The 20,834-nt window shown below is 39.8% G+C and overlaps 1 long non-coding RNA gene across 1 annotated transcript in view; it reads right to left on the minus strand.

Annotated features, from left to right (window-relative positions):
• The window catches only part of LOC148190259 (uncharacterized), a 166,372-nt gene that overhangs the window by 126,987 nt on the left and 18,551 nt on the right, over positions 1 to 20,834 (minus strand). The window contains exon 3 of the long non-coding RNA XR_015775354.1: positions 497 to 576. This is a non-coding gene — a long non-coding RNA (uncharacterized LOC148190259). The remainder of the gene's footprint in view (positions 1 to 496; positions 577 to 20,834) is intronic.

Genomic DNA, 20,834 nt, shown 5'->3' on the forward strand with positions numbered 1-20,834 from the left:
GCATATTGTAACTTTGTATTATCATGTAAACAGTATTAATTATTTTGATTGTCCCTCTCTGACGCTTTGATGGAAAGGATAAAAGCTTTGCATGAGAGCAGATAAATTGGAAGACACATAAAAAGACATGAAACAACTCTAAACCCCTGATAAATAAACAAGAGCGATGAGCAAAATTCATTTGTGTTTTTCATATTTTGATTACCCACACTCACAGTTGCATGCATATCATAATCATGTTGCTGTATGATGCCGTACACATTAAAGCTGGGGTACGCAGTTTTATTTTAGCGTCACTGGGCAAAAATCCCATAATAAACTTTGAGCATATTACAATTCAAGTGGACTGAGAGAACACTAAACTTCTGAAACATCCTCTTTTTTCAGGCTAAAGAAAATCTAGGCTGTGACAGGAAACTTTGTCCAATCACAGGTCATTTCAGAGAGAAGGTGGTCCTATTGGCTGTTCTACGAATGCAAATGTACGTGCACATACCTTTGGTGAATCACTGGTGGAGAATCCTGGAGAGAGTATCTCTATGTCAGTGGCCAGAACTGCCTTCACTGCAAAGCAACCTAAAAAGAAAAAAAGAAGACAAACTTATCAAAAACAGTCTAAAAGAGAATTTGACAATAAACAAATTAAAACACATTTCAATATCGGCGACAAATTTCAGAGGCAAGGCAAGGCAATTCCTAATTTCAGCCTCTTCATCAGCCATTCAATTTTGTGGCCAAAAACATGTTTAATGAAGACACTGTGACCTTGACTTTGATTTTAGACCACCAGATTCTTGAGTCCAAGTGGATGTTTGTGCCAAATCTGAGGAAATCCCTCAAGGCCTTCTACAGATATTGCGTTCACGACAATGGGACAGATGGAAGGTCACGGTGACCTTGACCTTTGACTACCAAATTCTAAGCAACTCATTGTTTAGTCCAAGTGACGGTGTCAAATTTTAAGATATGTATGTCATTGTATATATGGAAGGACTTGGAGACATAATGTCTGCGGCCTGTACTATATTGTTGCCGCAAAGGTGTGTAAATCAGTGTACGTGAAACACTATGAAGCGCATTATCTGGTGGGAGAAGCTTAGGACAAAGAGGGGAGAGCTGCAGGAATTGCATATTTCTCCCCACCCCAGCTATAATACATGCATTTATTCTGTAAACTTTCACCAAATAAAACAGCACATTTCCTCATTTAATTTAGTTTTTTCTCAAGGAGATGCCTCATCAATTAGCAACCACAGAGAGAACAAACAGCAACGTCATTTTCCCCTTCCAAAATGTCTAACATATTGCAAGCTTATGATTCTACATTGATTATGTATGCCATATTAATCAGTTTTTCTTAACACATGAATATTTCACAGTAAACTCTTGCACCATGAGCAACCTCTGAGTGAAAATAAATGAACAGATGTCCTAATCTACTCTACAGTGAGTCCAGGCAGAGTTTAATTACAATGTGCACAGTAGCACAAGTGAACTCGCCTGATTGAAGTAAACAGTGTGTGATTGTCAGCACATTACTTTGTGTTTAATTAAGGACTTCGCCACTTGTGTTTGGAAGATCGGCTTCAAACGAGACAGCATCACTGTCTGTAAAGTAAGCCACGACACCCAAGGACACTTTTCAGACAGGGGGAGAGTGTTTCATTTGAGAATGCTCTTTCAGGGTGACCACTTTAAGTGCCCCTGTCAGCTCCAGCCATGGCAGGCAGGGGGGGAACAACTCATTGCACCACAGAAAGAGAAAGAACTGCTGCTGGTGAGGAGGCAGAGTGAATCACCATTAATGTAAGGTGCCTATAATTATTCCCCCTCAGTTTATACGCTGGAGACACGAAAATACAATACCGTTTGCCACTCCTCTGAGAAATATATATTTTCTTCCCAATATCACCAAATACCACCTGCCATGAAAATGGGCTTTAAGCTTGAGGGTGAAACTGCCAAAACACTTCTGTCAAGCCGTCGCAAATGTGGACCACTGTTTTGAGGTGAAACTCCAAAACAGACACGGTGTGTTTCCCACCACATTGTAAAAATCACTGTTCTTATATGGATCTTCAAAAATGAAGGTTTCTTTCACTGAGTGTTGCGTTTGTGTGCTTTTTCATTACCAGAAATGTTTCGGGGAGCCGTGGATCAGGTAGGAGAAGCTGTTTATAACAGTGTGCATTTATCAACCGCTCATTTGAACACCATTCAGGTTGTATTTCATTTAAAAGATGTATGGGAGATAGAGGAGTCTATTAGCATTATTGTACTGATACAGAGGGCCTGTAGGAAACTAGCAAATAAACAAAAAGCCTTCGAGGAAAATACACTGTCTGATTAATTAAGACTTAGCAAGCAATGATGATAATTAATCCACTACTGCTACACACACACACACACACACACCCCACTTGGCCTCATTGACATACTATATCAATGTTGAAATCAAAAGTCGGGGATGATTCTTTATTCAAGAGCTACAGATGCTTATTTTTGTGCAACTTTCTGCTTATCAAATCAACAGAATCATGCTGGTGGTCTTTATCAGTGGAACAACTTTAATTTCTTGTATTTGGAGATAAACAAACCCAATCACAGCATACGCATTGTCCAAAATGTTTTAGCTCAAACCGAGGGAGGAGGAAAGGACTGTCTTAGTAAACTCTGACAGCATGGCTCCTGACTAAGGTCGTAATGTATCATGCACCTACTGCATATTTTATCACACCGAGCCAGGAGCTTTCAAAATATGTAACTGGCACAGACACTCTCAATGTGGTGATCAGATGTAATGCAGTCGACTCAGAGCGCCTCAAGCACCTGGTTTTTAATCCTCACAGTTTTGGCAATATGAGGCTCATTTTATTGGAATGGCATGGCGGTGGGTGAATTTAAATTGCTGTCATACAATATTAATTGCACAGTGTCTCAGCAAAATTGAAAAATTCTAGCACTATGGAATAGGCTAGGTCATGAACAGAAATTAATTTTGCTTGTTTTTTTTATTCGGGAAATTGTTAATAAAAATCTGCAATTATTTTTGTGCTTTTTTCTCCTTTACACAAGAGGTCTGATGTAAACGTATGCATAAATCTCTAGGATAAAAAGAGCAACATATCAAGAGTCTGTCGAGCCTCTTCACTGGCAATATGTAGATGCAGATCAGATTTAGATTAAATTCGACTGCCGTATGTCAGATCTGTGGTTGATCAACTGCCTTCATACTTTCTGTGGAGGATACATCAATATCTGGCTGTTTGACTTGCAAATAGCAATACACATATGTTTATGCAGACAAACACACATATATAAAATATAACTTTAAGATACTACTATATACCACAGCATACAGTATATCAACTCTATCACCAGACAAGACTGTCAAGAATAAACCTTTCCATAAAACCTCTTTGGGCGAGCAAAAACAATTGGTTAAGGTTAAGGAAGTTCACGGTTTAGGTTGCTGATAATGTGAAGTTAATCAAAGATCTGTGAAAGGAAGGGAACTCCAATCTCTACCACGGAAATTGGCAGCACATCTATTTGCTGCCCAAATCTCGACATCCTTGCTTTCTGCTACAAAGAGAGCTAATGTTCTCTCTGCATTATCACTGGACGCAAATCATAAAGTGCAGGATCATCTAGTATAGGAGTAATTCTTCTGAATTAGGGCTGGGCCAGTGCAAAACTTTAAAAAACGGTTTGATATTAAGCCAAACACCAGACCGGACCAGTTCACTGAATTTTGCCAGGTGTTCCACATGATTTAGCAGTCTGGACATTGTGCTGCGATAGGCTATCTTTGATATTGCCATAATGTAACATCATGAAAAATGGTTGCTCAGTTGGTTTGCAAAAATCAAATCAGTTTAATCTCACACGTCAGACTGAACTAGCAGAAATGGAAATCGACCCAACTCTACTGGTAATACTGAGTATAAATTAAAACATTTTTTAACGAGCAAAAATCCCTTGTAGCTGTGCATGTGGGATTATTCAGCTGTCCTTTGGCTTATGACCAATCTTTTTACAAAATCTTTGGCAACTCTATGAATCCATTTAGATGTTATGCAACTTTTTGCAAAAGACCACTAACAGTGCAACTGACTGAAAGACCAACAGAGTCAGCTATAACCTATTCTACTTGCAACTAAAAATGTTAACTTTTACTGTATTTTTCATCTCAGTTTTCCAGCATAGTGGCTTGCTCCTGTCTAACTTTTCATCTGTAAATGGAGTTAGCTCGGTTATAATGGAACTTCCGATGTTTAAACCCTCAATTATTCTGAGCACTTTGAGGATTTCTGGAAAGCTCTAAAACACGTTAGCAGACTTTAGCTGTATCAAAGCTAATAATAATACTGTACAAACAAAACAACAACAATAAACATGAAACAGATATACAGCTAATAAAAAATACTGCTTGGTAGAAAGCATGCATCTGTCTAAAATGAATACATAAATAGAATCAGAGTGACTCATATAATTCGTGCAGAGCATGGTACTCTTGCCAAGATGGCAACTTTAACAGCATTAAAGAAACTGCAGTGATGTTTGTGACTGTCATTTCACTAAAGCAACAAAAATCCTGTGAGGGCACAGCTCATGGCGATGAGCACTACTTGCAAATCTTCTCCACAGATGTCTGAAGAAAACAGCATTTCTCATACAAAGCAGCTCCTCATTTAATATTTCTTAATAACACAGATCAGACCGGCTTGCGTCATCGCCAAGGCTGTGCCCCCTTTTTGGGGAAAGAAACACACTGCCACATGAGGGGGAAACAGAACAGAAAAATGCAGAAAAGTTGCAGGTTAACCGAGGCTCCTACAGTGAGACTGAGGCAAATGAGATGCGTGAATATTCACTGCTAGTGTGTTAAATCACTGAATGATGTGGGTGACAGTTACTAATGATGGAAAGCTAACTTAAGCCTGAGTGGGAGCTTTCTGCAGTTCAGTCATACAGAACAGCAGCATCAGACTTTTGCCTGTGTTGAGTCGTTTATCCACTTGGATGAGGAAAGACTAAAGGGACATGATGGCTATCAAACTCAATTCATTAAGATATCATGAACACTCAGGTTAAGACAAGGCTGCACAACAATTATTATATTTTTATTCCCAAAATCAAGTTCCGGTCTGTTGTTGCTGTGCGACTATGACATTTCCAGAACAGTTTGTTGCATTGCCGAGAATTTCTCAGAATAGGAGCAAATCAAGATTGTTTTTTTTTTTTCATGACGTGAAGAGTTGCCAAAGAGTTGCTGTGTGACTGGTTGTGTGAGAAACTAGACCAGAACTCTAAGTCTACAGTTTAATTATATACAAGAGTTGAGGGATCAAGAGAGAAAATGTGGGTGAGGGCCAAAAAGAGGGCTCACATGAATGTCAACTAAAACAGACCCTGGTCCCCCAACATTTGTCTGCGCTACCCATTTCATAACAGGTGAGAAAAAAATGCCTAAAAATACAAATCACATACTAATAACTCATAAGTGTACAACAGTGATACTCCCATCCTGCATGTTTGGTCTTGCATTTTCTTCTGAAGATTTTATCATCATCATATTAACCTTATGAATCCACTGGTACCAACAATGTCATGCTGGTGAGTGCAAGGGTGAGTTTTCTCTCATATCTTCCCTTAAAATGATCAGAAAGGGTTTCGTAGTTAATTAATTAAATTAATTAAAACCCAAGTTGGCCTCAATAATCTTCAAGCCAAATGTAAAATTAACTGGATAGGATAAAATGACCAAAGCTCACTCAGGGTTTTGCAGCATACAGACCAGAGAATAGTCCAAACCCCTACACAAATATTGTGTCGATTTCAGGCAACTGCATTGACCTCTTTAATTAGACATGTTTATGAAACTAACCTCTGATTAAGATGAACCTTCAAAGGGGGTCAATTTTTGCTGGTCTCGTAATGTCCTCCCGATTGCCATATACCTCTTGTCTTCTGGGGTCATTCTGACCCCACCGGGTTTGACTGTTATTTAAAGCATATTGTATAAATGGTCAATCAATTCTGTGTTACACCTTCAGTCTTACTTCAGTCCAACCCATAACCACACATTTTCCCTTCGTTTTGGAATTTAGGGCCAATAAACCTTGTTTACATAAGTATAAAAAACATTTTGACGGCAAAAGATTTCATTTAGGTTCAGAATGACCCCCAAGGACAACACAAGGGTTAAGTTTTTCTTGTTTTTATGGACCATTTGTGGCATATGTTAATGTACTTTGTAGTACTTGTTGATTTTTTTTCTTTTTGTGTTTTATTTTGGAGTTGCATTTTGATTTTTGTTAAATGTTGTCTATCTGTAACTTATAGTGCTGTTTGTTTTGGCAGGACACTCTCAAAAGAGATTTTTAATCTCAATAGGTCTTTTGATTAAATACAGGTTAAATTAATTTTTTTTTTTTTTAAATAATGAATTAAATAACTATTATCTTAATTTATCCCCCAGGGGGGATATATAGAACTTTTCTGATCCAAACACGTCAAATTGCATTGAAATCTAAAGATCTTTGATTTTCTATCCCCACAAAAGGGGCTTGGCCCGGACATTTTGCAAAGTTCTCGTCTGTGAATGACACCAGACAAGCAGTCGAAAATAGCAGTAGAAACTCTCTAAACGACCACAGTAGCTTTTATTGCTAAAGACTTGGCAACACATAGGGCTGTTGTGCTTTATTAAACTGGACTCTCCAACAAGTGCAGAGACAAGCTGAACAGGCCATAAATATGCTAAACTGCAATTTCCTTTATTTAGAACATTGAATGTAATTTGAGTCACAGTTGCAATTATTGTATGATGGAGAAGGGAAAAACTGTCAACCGCCCTGATCTCTGCTTGTTCTGCAGGAAAAGGTCTGGTGACTTTGTGGTTCACCACAAGGCAATTTATTTACAGCCCTCCACTTGTGGCTGTGTAAATATTCTTCATGAGAGAGGAGGCTGTCACCAAAGAACTGCACTTCATCAAAAACAACCCTTTCTTGTCAGGGGCTAATGTGAAGGTGTATATCACACCGGGCGTCCGCCCTCTGAGTAGTGAGACGCAGGGATTGTGGCATTGTTACGAGTAATGGGGCTCCCAGAGGGACTCTACACCTCCACTGAGTGCAAGTCTCTTTCAGTTAGAAAGTAACGTGTGGACTTTCCTGGCAGTAGCTACAGGAAGCAGTGGGATTGTTGTTAACCTACAATGAGTATTTATTGGGGTAGACTTGAGGATTCTTGCTGCTTATTACATCATACAGATCGCTCGTGTCAGCAGCACCCCAAAGGCGGGTCACGCTGTGTCTAGAAATGACATTTCTTACCAGTTATTGAATGACACATTTGCCTCACTATAACAGTAGTCATAACTGTAATGGTGAATAAGGGGGAATAACAATCCATAATTTGTCTTGTGTTGCCTGCGACTCGCCTGAAGTTTTCAGCGTGACCTCCTTAAGGAGCCGTTATTGGATTAGACTGTCATACCACCGGACGGACGCATGATCAAACACTTTTATTCTCCTCAGCAGTCTTTATTACACGCAATCTTTTGGGGGGCTGACTCATGAAGAGCTGTTATGAATCACTTACAGATGGATGCTTAGCCCGCAGTTAGAAACGGCCAGTACAATATGAGAAGGAGGCCTCTAATTTGATTTCATTATGTGAGTATTGTGCCATTATCAGGTCGCTTTCATCAGGTTGTGAACCATTAGCATGGCTTCCAAAGCTATTTTCTTTCTATAGTCTCTAAATGGAGGCCTAGATGAGGCCTGTGGTCTATTTAGCGGGACCTCCTGGGGGCTAATGAGCTCACCACTCAAGGATGCATAATTTAACCATATGCCTCATTCCATGACTTTACATGCTACAATATTTGAAATATTCATAGGTTGTTTAAGCTGGTACATTTAAAGATCAGTTTACATCTATAGGTCAAAGCAGAACAGCGAATGCAAAGACTTGGCAGCATAATGTTCTATTTCCCAAAGTCTGCTGCAGTGGTAATTGACGCTTTATAAAAGCTTAATGCTTATCGGCTCAGGCTTCTGCACACGCACACAATTAACATAGAGGATTGGTAATTGACATCAGACTGTATCCTAAGTGAGTTAGGCATGACTTCTCACTTGAGTAAAGCTGAAAACATTTGTTTGCGCCCAAGGTGTTTAAAAGCTCTTAACTTCCACTGCAGAATCAATAATCACCTCCAACTACAACAGCCCCCTCGTTCTATATTTACATGTACAGTATTGTGTTTTCTTCTCATTAATGAATACCATGAGGACTTTTGTGCGCCTTGTAATTATGTCAAGCACATTCTTGTTGGGCTATTTAGAAGAAAGAACCACCATTTTGACAAAACAATGCCTGTTAGAGAGCAACAATAATACCTCTCATCACACAACCCACTTCTTTGCAGAATTATCAAGAGGATAATGGTAGCTTTGTCGCTGATGATGCAAATGTGACACAACTTGAAATCAAAATGATAATTGCCCAATGAAATATAAGTATTATCCCAAACAACAGAAGACTCTTTTGTGCACAGTGAGAAAGAAAATCCATGGGTGGCAATGACTCAGAGTTTTGTTGATATGATGAACACCGGAAACAAAAATTACAAGGACATAATAACAAAGACTTAGCTCATACTTTTAATGTCAATCAGAAGCTTTCTGAGGAATACAGCACGCATAGCGGTCAGCATCTGAGACAGTGCGTTACTGGTGATGAAAAAGGTCACCCCACGTCTTGATCAACAACAACAGGCTGACAAATCTGCTGATGCGTTTCATCATAGAGCTTCCATCAGAGCATGAAGGACTTCACATTTAAAACCAAACCACATCAAGAGATTTGGCTTTGAATCGTGATCAGAGCGAAGTCCTTCTTCCCTCTGGTCTCAACTTGGGTATGTAAATTCTTCACATACTCTGGACCTAAATCTGGGTGAGAAGAGACTTGTGATAATTTAGAGGAACTTTCTGTTGCTCCCATGGGATCAGGAACAGAAATGATAAAAGGCCTATGATTAACTCTGAGGACCCTCTCAGTCCTTTGACTGGCTCTACTGTGTGTGTTGCCCTGAAACTCAACTCTCTAAAAATAAGGACCTTGAGTATTATGGATCACGTTTCTGCGTGTCCGGTGTTGAGGACAGACTGGCTCAGCTGTTTTCTCAGGTATGATGTGGTACCAATCTTTGGTAATCATTGCTAGGATTATGTTGAGATGTATTTGTAAATGAATGAAGTGCTACAATTCAGTGCCCTGCCAGATTTGCAGGGAGGTTGTCTGAGTGGATGCTGCACGAGCTGATCTTTCCAAAGCTTCACAAAAGTGCTGCCAGCGCCTGAACATAACAACAAAATTGTTTAACAATGCTACGAACACAGCAAGATCTGATTTTTTAGCTGAAAATAAATTAAATATATATTGTCAGTAAACATTTTGCAAATACGTTCAGTATCAACATTTTTGTATCTGGCCAGATACGTTAAGTAAGAGGAACCCCTCATTATATTCACAAAAAATGTAATCAAGGCAGCATAAAATTTCCTTCAAAATGTATTTGTTGTTCCAAACTAGTTATATACAAGGTTAGCAAAAGTTCAGTAAGGAGGACCTTCGGCTATATCGCTGCAAAAAAAAAAAAAAAAGGCCACATAAGACATTTTATTGTGTTTGCTGTCATCTCGGAGGTTGTTCTTATTTCAGTGCTAAAATTAAATGTGGAGATAGCACTGGCTATGCTAGACGTCACATAGCAACAGGGGTTTTGAAGATGGTGGCAGGCAGGAAGCGGAAGGTAAGGACAGTTTTGTCTGAAATTGGCAGCCAATGGGAGGCTTATATCACCGTAAACATCTTGTGAGCCAGACTATGTCCCATAATACGCCCAATTTAGATGTGTCGAACGTACCACAAACCAATCATGCTTCTTATCCAACACTTGCTACTGCTCCAATCAAACATGGTCTTACTCCAAACATAAAACAATCACACTGAGACGCATCATACCAGGCTCGACTGCTCCAAAAACACCTTGAAAGCCCATCTGGAAAAACAGCTAGGAGCGCCTGTGGAGCGGGGCTGCGTGCGCGTGGCCAGAAGTGACATTGAGGAGCGGTGCGACTCTGCAACTTGAGCAGAAAATTTTATGTAGTTGAACTTTTATGCGCGCCCAGAAAACACATCACGCAGCAGCAAGAGAGGAGCCCCAGACAGGCTCGCTGTTCCATAGGGAAACAATGGTTTGCTGGCGACGCTCCTCAAGCGACACGTCTCATTGTTAGCAGCCTCTAAGGCAACATGGTGAAGTTCTTGTAAAAGTATGAGGTGTTACTGTGTATTCATCTGGCCAGCATTCAGGCCAACAGCGTTTCATTTCTCAAGTTAGAGTGTTTAAGAGGTTATGGCTTCTTGAATCTCTCACAGTTTTATTGTTACAATACTGAATGTCCTCTTTATTAAAGTTCGCCCTAACCTGAACGTAACTTCTTCAATACATAAAACTTTTGCAAACCTTTGCCAGAGGAGGATTTTAGCAACAGCCAACTGCTAACACATTGGGAATGCCTAAGTTAACTTCTAGAAGTGTTGTATCAAACATATTCTGGCAACCATCTGAGGCAAGTTTGAACAAAATGAAATCTGCTCTAAAAACTTCAAGCCTCCATGTGGGAGATTTTTTCGAAGGTGCACTCATCCAAAGATGGGGTATCTTGTTGAGCACAAATCTTTGGCACTTCTCCACATCTTCACACATTCTAATCCAGAAACACAAGCGTCTCAAAGACTTTTGTGTGTATTATTGATTGATGCAACCAGTGATCACATACTTTCCACAAATATGCCAGAAACAGGAGGCCCTGACACTAACCTGCGTGCATGTTATAATGATCTGGTATATTACGGCACCAATCTTCCTAACTCTGGGTCATTCTCTGAGCAGAGAAATTAGGTTAGGATCGGTAAAACTCTGTTTCCCTCTTATAGGTCAGATTTATATAACTTTACTTGATATCTTAACCCACTAAATTTGTATCCATCACCATTCCCTTCCTGATGACTTATAGATGGAGATATACCCATCAAACCCCTGGTGATTCCCACCTGACTGAGTTTCCAACTGCTAACAGCTGCTTAGATACGGTGTCAGCCCCCGTATTACTTTGCCCTTGGCAATACAACACATGCAAATGCAGCTAGCTGGGCAACCTAGTGATGTTCAAATGCTCCTGGTTACGATGACCCAGGGGATTATGGTCTATTATGCCAGTTCAGGTAGATCAAGGAGCTCTAGTTTTCAAGTTGCTAAAATGTATGTTTTTATCTCTACTTCTCAGTCTTCTGGCAATCCTTACGCTATACTTCCTGCATCTTAACAGCCGGTAAAGGACAGCATGGAAATCTATGTTGTTTTAATTGCCTCTCCAATAACAGATGCTACAAAGTGGTATGATTCAGTAGTAAAGCACTTTCTCTTCAGTAAAAAGATTTCTAGCTTTCAGAGGCCAATATGCCATAATAGAGGTCTTTGGATTTGGCAGCCTTAACTGGTTGATCCATACTATGACCACACTATGTGAGACTCTTGGCAGCTGACGGAAACCCTGGAGAAATCTACTGTGGGGTCTGCAAAATCCTTAAAATCAAAAAAATATTTTAAGGTTCAGCAAGCTTCTTGCTCACTGCAGCTATCTATGTCTGAAAATGTGTCCTCAGCTGTGATCAGGACCAAGGACACATACATAAGATTGGAGGAAATGGTGTTTCTCGACCTTGACCTTCAACATCCTCCTCTGAATTCTCTGCAAGACTTCCTGATGCCATACAAGGTCTCTAGGTTTAGCTTTAAGCTATTGTCTGCCTCACTAATACAGTCCTTGTCACTTGCTCTTTGATAACACTTTTATTCTTGAGACAATGTGCTAACTTCTTCATACTGCTCGGGAGGTGTAAGGTCAGCAAGGCTGAGTGATTCAGTTATTGTCAACCATACGTCGTGTTTAACCTTATCTACATTATTCTACATCCTCCTCTTTGAAAGCTTATGTGTTTGCATAATGAGCAATGAGTACAGCTGCTAACTCAGCCTCTTTCTCTGCTCAGCTTCAAGACGCCTCACTGTCGGCAGAGATGTGTGATCCTCATGATCCTCTCAACATACTCATGTGAACAGGTCACTAATTTGACTCTATGGGAATGCATAGTGAACAACAAGAAGACCATCAGGGTTGTGCTGTGTGTTGTTGTGTGTTGTTCGGCTCCAGTAGCCTCAAAACCTGATTACCTAAGGGATCATCTTTATGCTTGGTTCAGACTACGCAATATCAGCCAGATTATAACCAGACATGACGCTCTGACGATGCCAGCTTGTAGCGGGAATGACAATGAGTGTCATAAGTGACAGTCAATCATTTTGTCCTGTGTAGTGTGTCGTTGTAGATGACAACCAGCACCTTGTCTGGAATGCTTCAAGACATCCCTACAGAACTCTAGCATGTTTGAGCCGCCATCACCGCGAGCAACAGGCACACAGAGCGATCTGCTAGGGACTGAAGTTACCATCTCAGAGTAAGAAAAAAAAAAAAATCCTGGCGTAAAATAACAAACATACCATAAACTCAACATATAGTGTCACAGTCTTTACTAAACACAAATGCAGAGGATTTCAGCTTTATTTGAAACAGACATGGTCCATAATTCTCTCATTCCCTGAGGATATTCATATTTTTATTTTTAATCCAAGCCCCTTTGCCCTGACAAAGTAAATGTATCACGCCATAATTTCAATTACAACACTTCCCGTATCTGTTTCAAATTAAAAGCCCCCTGTCATTTCTATGAAGAGAATCCCTTCATTTCATAAAAAGGCTTTTATTGTGAATCATTTGCAGAAACTTTTTGAGGGGAATTCAGTGAATAGCACAGATTACGACAACAAAGCTCGGCTGGGACATAAACATACACAGTGACTGAAATAATAATAAAAAATAGGGCAACAAAAATCCAATGACATCACAGGTACTGTGAAAGACAAGCAGCGATGAATGCTCATGAACAAACGTGTAATTTTCCATGTCTTTTGGCAAGTCACAGCAAGATTTATGACTCCAAAAATGCCTCTACTGATAAAGTGACTGACAGCATTTGACTTTTAGGCACATGCATTTGGATATACCCCCTATTTTATCTTGAGCCAGCTCCTCTTATGCTTGGTCTTGCTGAAAACCTTCTCTCCAAACTGAGTGCATCTCTCCACCAGGGCTGGACCCATATATTCGGCTATTCAGGTGTTTGTTAATTGGATAAGTATTCAATTTTCAATTTAGGCATTTGGATATTCTTGGAGGTTTTCTGGTTTTGGGGTTTTCTTTTGCAGAGGAGTAATGACATCTCAGTGTTTGCGACACTGCTGCTGTGGCTATCACACACACAGTGACAGGAGTGATCACTTTGCCGGACGGTTATTAAAGGGTTTATTGACTAAGTCGAGCCGTTTCTGTTTTAGGATGAGCAGCACCACAACGCAAACATGTTGGAATTTCGAAAACTCCAACACAAAACTTTGTTTAAATGCATTTGGGAAATATTAAATCAAAACTGAAACATTTAACATCATATACAGCACAAGTTCCCTGCAACTTTTTTTTATAAAGTCTAGTGAAAGTTTAAATGAAAAAAGAAATTAAAAATAGCTCCCTGAGGTTTTACAAAGCAAAAGTTCCTCACATGCTTTGCACTAATTAATTCATTTTATCGGTGATCATTAAAATAAAATGCTGACACAGATAATCCGCACAATGCCAAATATCGGCCCCAATAATCAGCCAGGCCAATAATCTGTTGACCCCTACTTTAGAGATAATGCACATTTTATATAAAACCAATGAGACTTTGGCTGCGTTCCAAGAGTCCTTCAACATGCCCTTGTTCGCTTCCCCTCGTCACTTGCCCTCGAGGGGCAATTCCTGCCGCCATCTTAAGGGCCGTTCCAATAGTCTGAAAAACTGAAGTGAACTTGGTGAGATCCACCCTTGGAGGGCTGAGGGAGCGAGTGAACACCGATGGTCACTTCAGAGGTCTATATCACCCTTAATGCATTGCAGCTATGCATGGGATGCAAAAAAATACACCCATGGTTAGGGGGCAGTGATAAGTAAAACTAAGGTTGCACCACAGAAGAAAGAGAGGATGAATTAACTGGTAAATAAATGAAGTTCTTCACCATCTGATGCTTTTCAGTTTCACTTCTTCTAATATATCTCACAGGTCTGTACAGGTCGGCTTACACATATAAAAACCCACTCGTCTATTAGCAGATAGTCGTTTATTGAAAACTGTCATATAATTAATTGCAGTTAGGCTAATATTTAGGAATATTTGTCCTGTTCAGCTTGTGTGATTTCTGTATTTCCAGCATTATCTGTAAATGCATGGGAAAATGCTGTTTTACAAGATATCACAACCCCATTAAAAATAACAGTTATGATAATCATGATACAGGTCACACTCAAAAATGATTATATATGATACATATATATATATATATATATATATATATATAATTCTGATGATTAAGAAATAAAAGCAGTATAGCGCCGATCCTGCAACTGGTGGTCGAGCCGTGATAGTCAGGCTAAAAGCTATCGAGGGCAGCTGTGTCTCATTTCAGTCCCCCGCAAGCTTTCCCTCGGCTTTCCAAGTGGTCTCCGTGTGACATCGGCTGTTACGTAATACTAAGGGCTAAGGGGAAGTGACAGTGTGACAGTATTGCGAGAAACAAAATGGCTCCCTGTTTTGTAAGTCTACCTGTGCTGTTTCCAATATTGCAGTCAGCAATAACAAAAAAAAAAAGAGACAGTGCCTTCTGGTGGTGTGACGGGGAAATACAATATTTTTTTCACTATTTTATAAATTTAAGATGCAAGCTTTTCACCTGACAGTTACAATATGGTATGTGAATCCTTAGGCCAACTTTGTATTTTCATTAAGCAGCTGGCTGAGCCGGGAAGCAGCGTATTTACTCAAGCATCTGTTGTACTTTCTGTGTGTCCTCTCACGTGCTGAATTTACATTGTGGCTTCAATTGCAGATTCAGGGGAATAAACCAAAATGAAAAGGATTGTGTGCCTCTGTACCTGGTAAAGCTGTCTCAACTCAGCCCATATGTGAATCACAGACTCTTTGTAATAGCCTGCCTCTGTCAAGAGAGAAGATGTACCTGTCAAATCATTTAAATTACTACAACCATTGTTGAGATGGAAGTGCTTGGATCAGCGCTTTGACGTTGTGGAACTTCCAAGGCCCTGAAAGTATGCCTCGCTGAGTTTTGGTGTCTTTGCAAAACAGTATTATGCTTTGAGAAATGTCTCTGTCCAAACTCACGAAATTGAATCAAAATCAACAAACTGAAGTTGAGCCTGGCTGTATTTCATAAACACTCACAGACTGAACCGCACACAAAAATACTCATGCAAAAGCCTGATTTGTATTCTCTCCCTCTGAAACAAACGCTTATATAATCAGTGCACATACAGTACATTAACATACTGACTATCTGAATTTATGTTGTTACCATTGATACACTATGACTACATTGCATGTAGGTTACATTATACATGTCATATAAAATAATGGCTTTTGCATCATACACCCTGCAATTTAGATTCCTTCGAGCCTGGAATATTTCTCACAGCAGCAAAACCTAGATATTACAGAGAGTTATAATCTTGGATTTTAACTTAATTTATATACATCTCACTCCTTCATGTTCCTTATAGTTAATGGCCTCTTGTAGACCCTTGACTGTTCATAAATCAGAAGTTCAGCTCTGGCGCTATTACAAATTGAGTGATCTAGCAAAAGCTGCTGTATCCATGAATCTTCTGAGTTGAGTGTAGGAGGAGAGAGGGGCAAACACAAACAGGAGAGCCTACAGTATTTCCGTGTCATTTTTTCATGTCAGTTTCCCAGTAATGGAAAAAAGCAGGCCTGATTCTTGGTCTCAAACCCAAACAGAGAGGCTTCCTCCCAAATGGTCTCTAGACGGTTTGCAGGTGCCAACATTTATTGACAAAGCAAGAATTAGGATGATCACATTTTGATCCTGAAACTAGGATATGAAGAGTCTTAAGCGCACACACGAACACGCACACATACACAGGCACATTTATAATGGTTTTTGTAAAAACTGAACAGATGTAGCATATTGTGTTCTATTTTCCATTTCATGCTACTTTATAATTCTATTTTTCTTCACCAGCTGCGGGCAACAAACTGATGTTCACATTAATGTTTCAATCATAATAATCCAGAAATATCAAATACATTATTCTGAAACGGGCCATTCTACATGATGAGTACTTTAACCTTTGATATGTACTATATAGGATTATAGGTAACCATATAGATAAGTTATTAATTAGAAAGTTATCTAACCCTATTAACTATCTTGCAAATGTGACTCAGTAGATGTTTAGGAAATTGCATGAATAATTATGTGACATTTTATATGAATTTTATGTATAAAAGCTTTGGGTAAAATCTATCATGGAAAATGTGTTGCTGATGCACAACAGCCAGTATAATATTCTTCCCCTCATGCTCATAGTTATCCCACCTTCCAAAACAATGCGCCATGACAACCGCTATTTTACAGAGGGCTCTACACCCTCTAAAAGTACCAATGTCGGAATTATTTCAGCTGGTGCAACATTCACAATGTTACAACGTACGGTGTAAACTTCAAACTAAGAAATTACGTTCAAACTATACAAACTATGCTACATTTGATCTCATGCATCGCTGGTGCAATGATGCCATGCCATTATCCAACTGATCCAAATTCTAAAGCTTGTGGCCTGCAAAAAGTCTATTTTTCCAACAGGCTGTTACCCCCCCCAAAAAAACACCCATCATTCCATAGCAAGCCCCCACAAAGTGCGCCAGGCGTTGATGCAAAATTTACATAGAGGCTGAAAGAAAGAATTTTTTAGACTGCCACTCAAGCTAGCGAGGCGCTAATCCAGAACTCGGCCACATTTGGCCACAATCAGCTGCCGTTAATCTCTACTACACATGCTCTATGGGCCAGTAGATCTGGGTATTTTACACATTTCTAAACCCAGGAAAAAACCTATTTCTGCTTTTTGTGCCACTGAGCAGCTCTCATAGGAATGAACGGGGCTGTATCCAGACTTCCCTATAGTACATCCATGTTCCACAGTCCCATTTTGCTGAAAGCACACAATCCCTGCAGTTATATTCAGCTTCCCAGCAACATTTGAGACACAGATTCACAGTCTATTTCCAGACACTTTTGAGCATTTTAAGCAAAAACATTAGCTTCTTCTAACCATATCTAAGTGTTTTTTATTCCTCAACGTAACTACACGTTCACCACAGTGTTGCTGATGAATACAACATATCTGATGTTCACAGAAACATAAAATGCAAACATTTTTTTCTGGCGACTGGCTTGTGTAACTGCAGCTTGTGCGTTTTTTCAGAGAAACAAGGACTTTCACGTTTTCTTTGAGATAACGGGCTGGTGAAGGAATTGGCTTTCGGTCCAATGAGCCATATTTTGGACTAATGGGACATTGGAATTTCGGAGCTGTCTGAACAATGGGCAGACCCTAGAGCAACCCTGTGCCGAGTAGTCTTCCTCTTCCACCACTGAGTATAAGACATAGGCAGCAAAAGATTCCTACATGAAATACAGAGAATATTTTTCACCTATTTGTTGGGAAGACAACCCCTTTTTTATCAGAAAGCCCTGATGCATCATCTGTCAGTTATCAGTGTGTGGCTACTCTGTTTAGCTTGGTGTTTTGTGTCCCAACTGCAAAGCCTTTATGACTTTTAGGATTATAATGAGTCTGTTGTAGTGTCTAAAGAGATTGTAGAGTTCCAAAATAGCATCTCAAACAAATTCCCATTCCCTAACTACAATCCTTCAGGATTACCCAACATTATACAAAACAAAAAGTTTAGGGCTTAGTTTGTGAAATCTGAATTCTTGTTGGAAACACTGGCTGCTGCATCATGGTTAGACACGTAGTGATGTTTTTGTTACCTCTGTTTGCCACAGCCAAGGATAAAATTTTAATGACTGGAATAACAAAAAGACATGGTTTCAGTGATGCTGTGGTATATCTGAAATGTTTTCAGATTTTGTGGGAAGTATACTATTGTTATGCACTGGATTCCTGAAATGCTTTCTGAGTAGAGCCCCCCGCAGGGAAAACCTATTGCACCTTTTTAAAGAAGTGCTGGTGCCAACGCTGCGAAAGAGACATATGAGGCTGTGGACATCCAATTGATTTTCAGTCAACACATCCCTCACGTAGTCTTTTATGTGTTAAATTATTTAAGTGCTGCAGCTTGAGGGAAGTGAGTTTATATCCTCCCAGAGGAACGGGTAACTTACCTGTGTCACTGAGTGTTTTGCATCAGGTATTTCACACAAGCTTCAACTGTCTTAGTTAAATGGGTTTTCTGGACTGGCCTTTTCACCCATGGGTTGAGAAGGTCTTAAGCAGGTGCCTCAGGGCAATGCACATTATCATCATAGTGAAGGCCTCTCTCATTACCACCATTTATTAGTAAATGGTCTATTCCAGCTTACCTCTCCAAGCATCGTTTTATCATCGCACAATGGGCTTCCCCCTGCAGCGTTCCTGGTAAATGACCATATTCATTATTCATCAAGGATTAGTGTCATAATCGATTTTGTCCAAACGGTCTGCATTCCACAATGTGTTCTTAATCCTACCCCCAAGAGATGCTGAACTTTGTCACATCTAATTAGGTCGCACGAGTCGGCTTCACTGAGACAGCTTTTACAACTTCTCCATTACACGCCTGATAATTGGTGGCCCGTTCTTGGTTTTAATCAAGGTCTCTACATATTTGCATCATTCACATGTGGTCACTATGGCAGCATGTTACAGCATGTACATAAAGCCAAACTGGCGTGGGCTTGTTTAGCATGCAGCGTACGTATATGAAATGTTTTTTTCAGCAGACCGCCAGTTTAAACTTGTTTGATAAAATTATGGCCCACAAGGTGATTCAGCTTTTCAAATCAATAACTACATTTACATGCACAAAATATTCTGTTTTTTTGCCCCTTTTTTCAAAAAGACAATTTTCTAACTACGCTGTTTACATGGCTAATGAAAATAATGATTTCATTATAATATTCTTGTTTACATGTACCCCGGCGTTAAAAAAACTCATTTTACTACACCTGAGAACTTACGGCTCCCAACGCGCCAACACAACACCAGTGTGGTATTGAAGGCTGTACTTCCATCAAATTGGGTTTCCGTCATTTTCTAATGCTGATGGCTCTTCAGACAATGCAGCTACCAGTACTTCTGAAGCCAGGTCATATGAATGTTTTAAGTTTTATAAACAAATCAGTACAGATTCAAACAAAAAAAAAATTTGCATGTTTATGTAAACTGTGCCCGTCATGTCAGAAAAAACATGCCAAACATCAGTCACACTGGCAACAAATCTGAAATGACACATCTGGCTGAAGCACCGGTCTGATGATCACAAGAAGACTTGAGCATGAACATAGTTAATATTTTGAAACTGGGAATTTAGTTCAGAATTTTCTTATCAAGCGTGAACATGCACAGCACTGTTGGTTTTCTGTAAAATGCACACAGCTGACTGTTAACAAGCAAGAGGTCATGTGTCACAAACTGCAGTGAAAACCCCAATTGAGAAGCATAATTTGAATGTGATGTACACACGTCCAAAGACTGATCCCCAGACCCAGATCATATCGGCATGTCATCATCTAAAGGAGAATGTTAAATTCCAAAGTAGAACAAAGTAGATAAAAGTAGAAAATTTGCAAACGCAATGTGGTGTTAATATGACCTGTGCCAAATAGACTGTTGTATTTGGAAAAATAGTGGAATATCAGTGTGCATGTGAATGTAGTTACTGAGTAGTCTGGATCTTTTCTGTGAGGCTGCCCTGTGTCTCCCCCTGGCCCTCCGCTGATGACCGTCCTGTTTACCATTCCCAGCTGCAAGATGGACCTGTGGTGCATGTGACATCTGTATCTGCCAATGGACGCACTAAGCCTGTCAGCTCCAGAGCGCCTAAACTGTCAGTCAGCCTCGCCACGAGCAGCCTGGGACCACAGCTGTCATAATGATCCAACAATAGAAAAGAACAATCTGCTGATCTTCTCTTAGCCTGACTGAAACTACAATACGGGTGTTCTTGGAACAGTCGTCAACTTGTCTTTTTTTCAGATGATATACACCAGATGCAGATCATGGATTCTCTACCTGTACATCACTTCGAATTCATCCTCCCCTTGTTCTATTTATGATAATCATGTCGGTGATTAGTGCACAACGAACAGCTTAAGGAACTGCAGCTGCAGAACACTAACAGTGCCTGTGCGTAGATATGTTCATGCACAAAACTGAACGCATGGGGTGCCACTAACTTTGGAGAAATCTGTGCCTAAACTGCCTTAAAATAAAGGATCCAGAACTTTAATCCCAACAGAAGCAAACATATTAGCTTGAAACAAGTCTAAGTTTATAACAGTTAAAGATCAGAGCGATCCGACACTCTGCCAGTCATAAGCAGCTCGGACAAACAAATCAGCCATGCCCGGTGGGAGGCCCAAAGACAAAGAGAACAAAGAACATCTGGAGGCACGAAGGACGATGCACAATTAAATGACATCCAGTCAAACAGAGAAAATATTATCGCTGTTGGTATCAGTTGATCTGAGAATTAAATCTGTTGAAAAGAAAGTG

This window comes from Plectropomus leopardus, chromosome 2 (genome assembly GCF_026936395.1).
Source record: "Plectropomus leopardus strain MGB_pleo_1.0 chromosome 2, ASM2693639v1, whole genome shotgun sequence".
NCBI lineage: Eukaryota > Metazoa > Chordata > Actinopteri > Perciformes > Serranidae > Plectropomus > Plectropomus leopardus.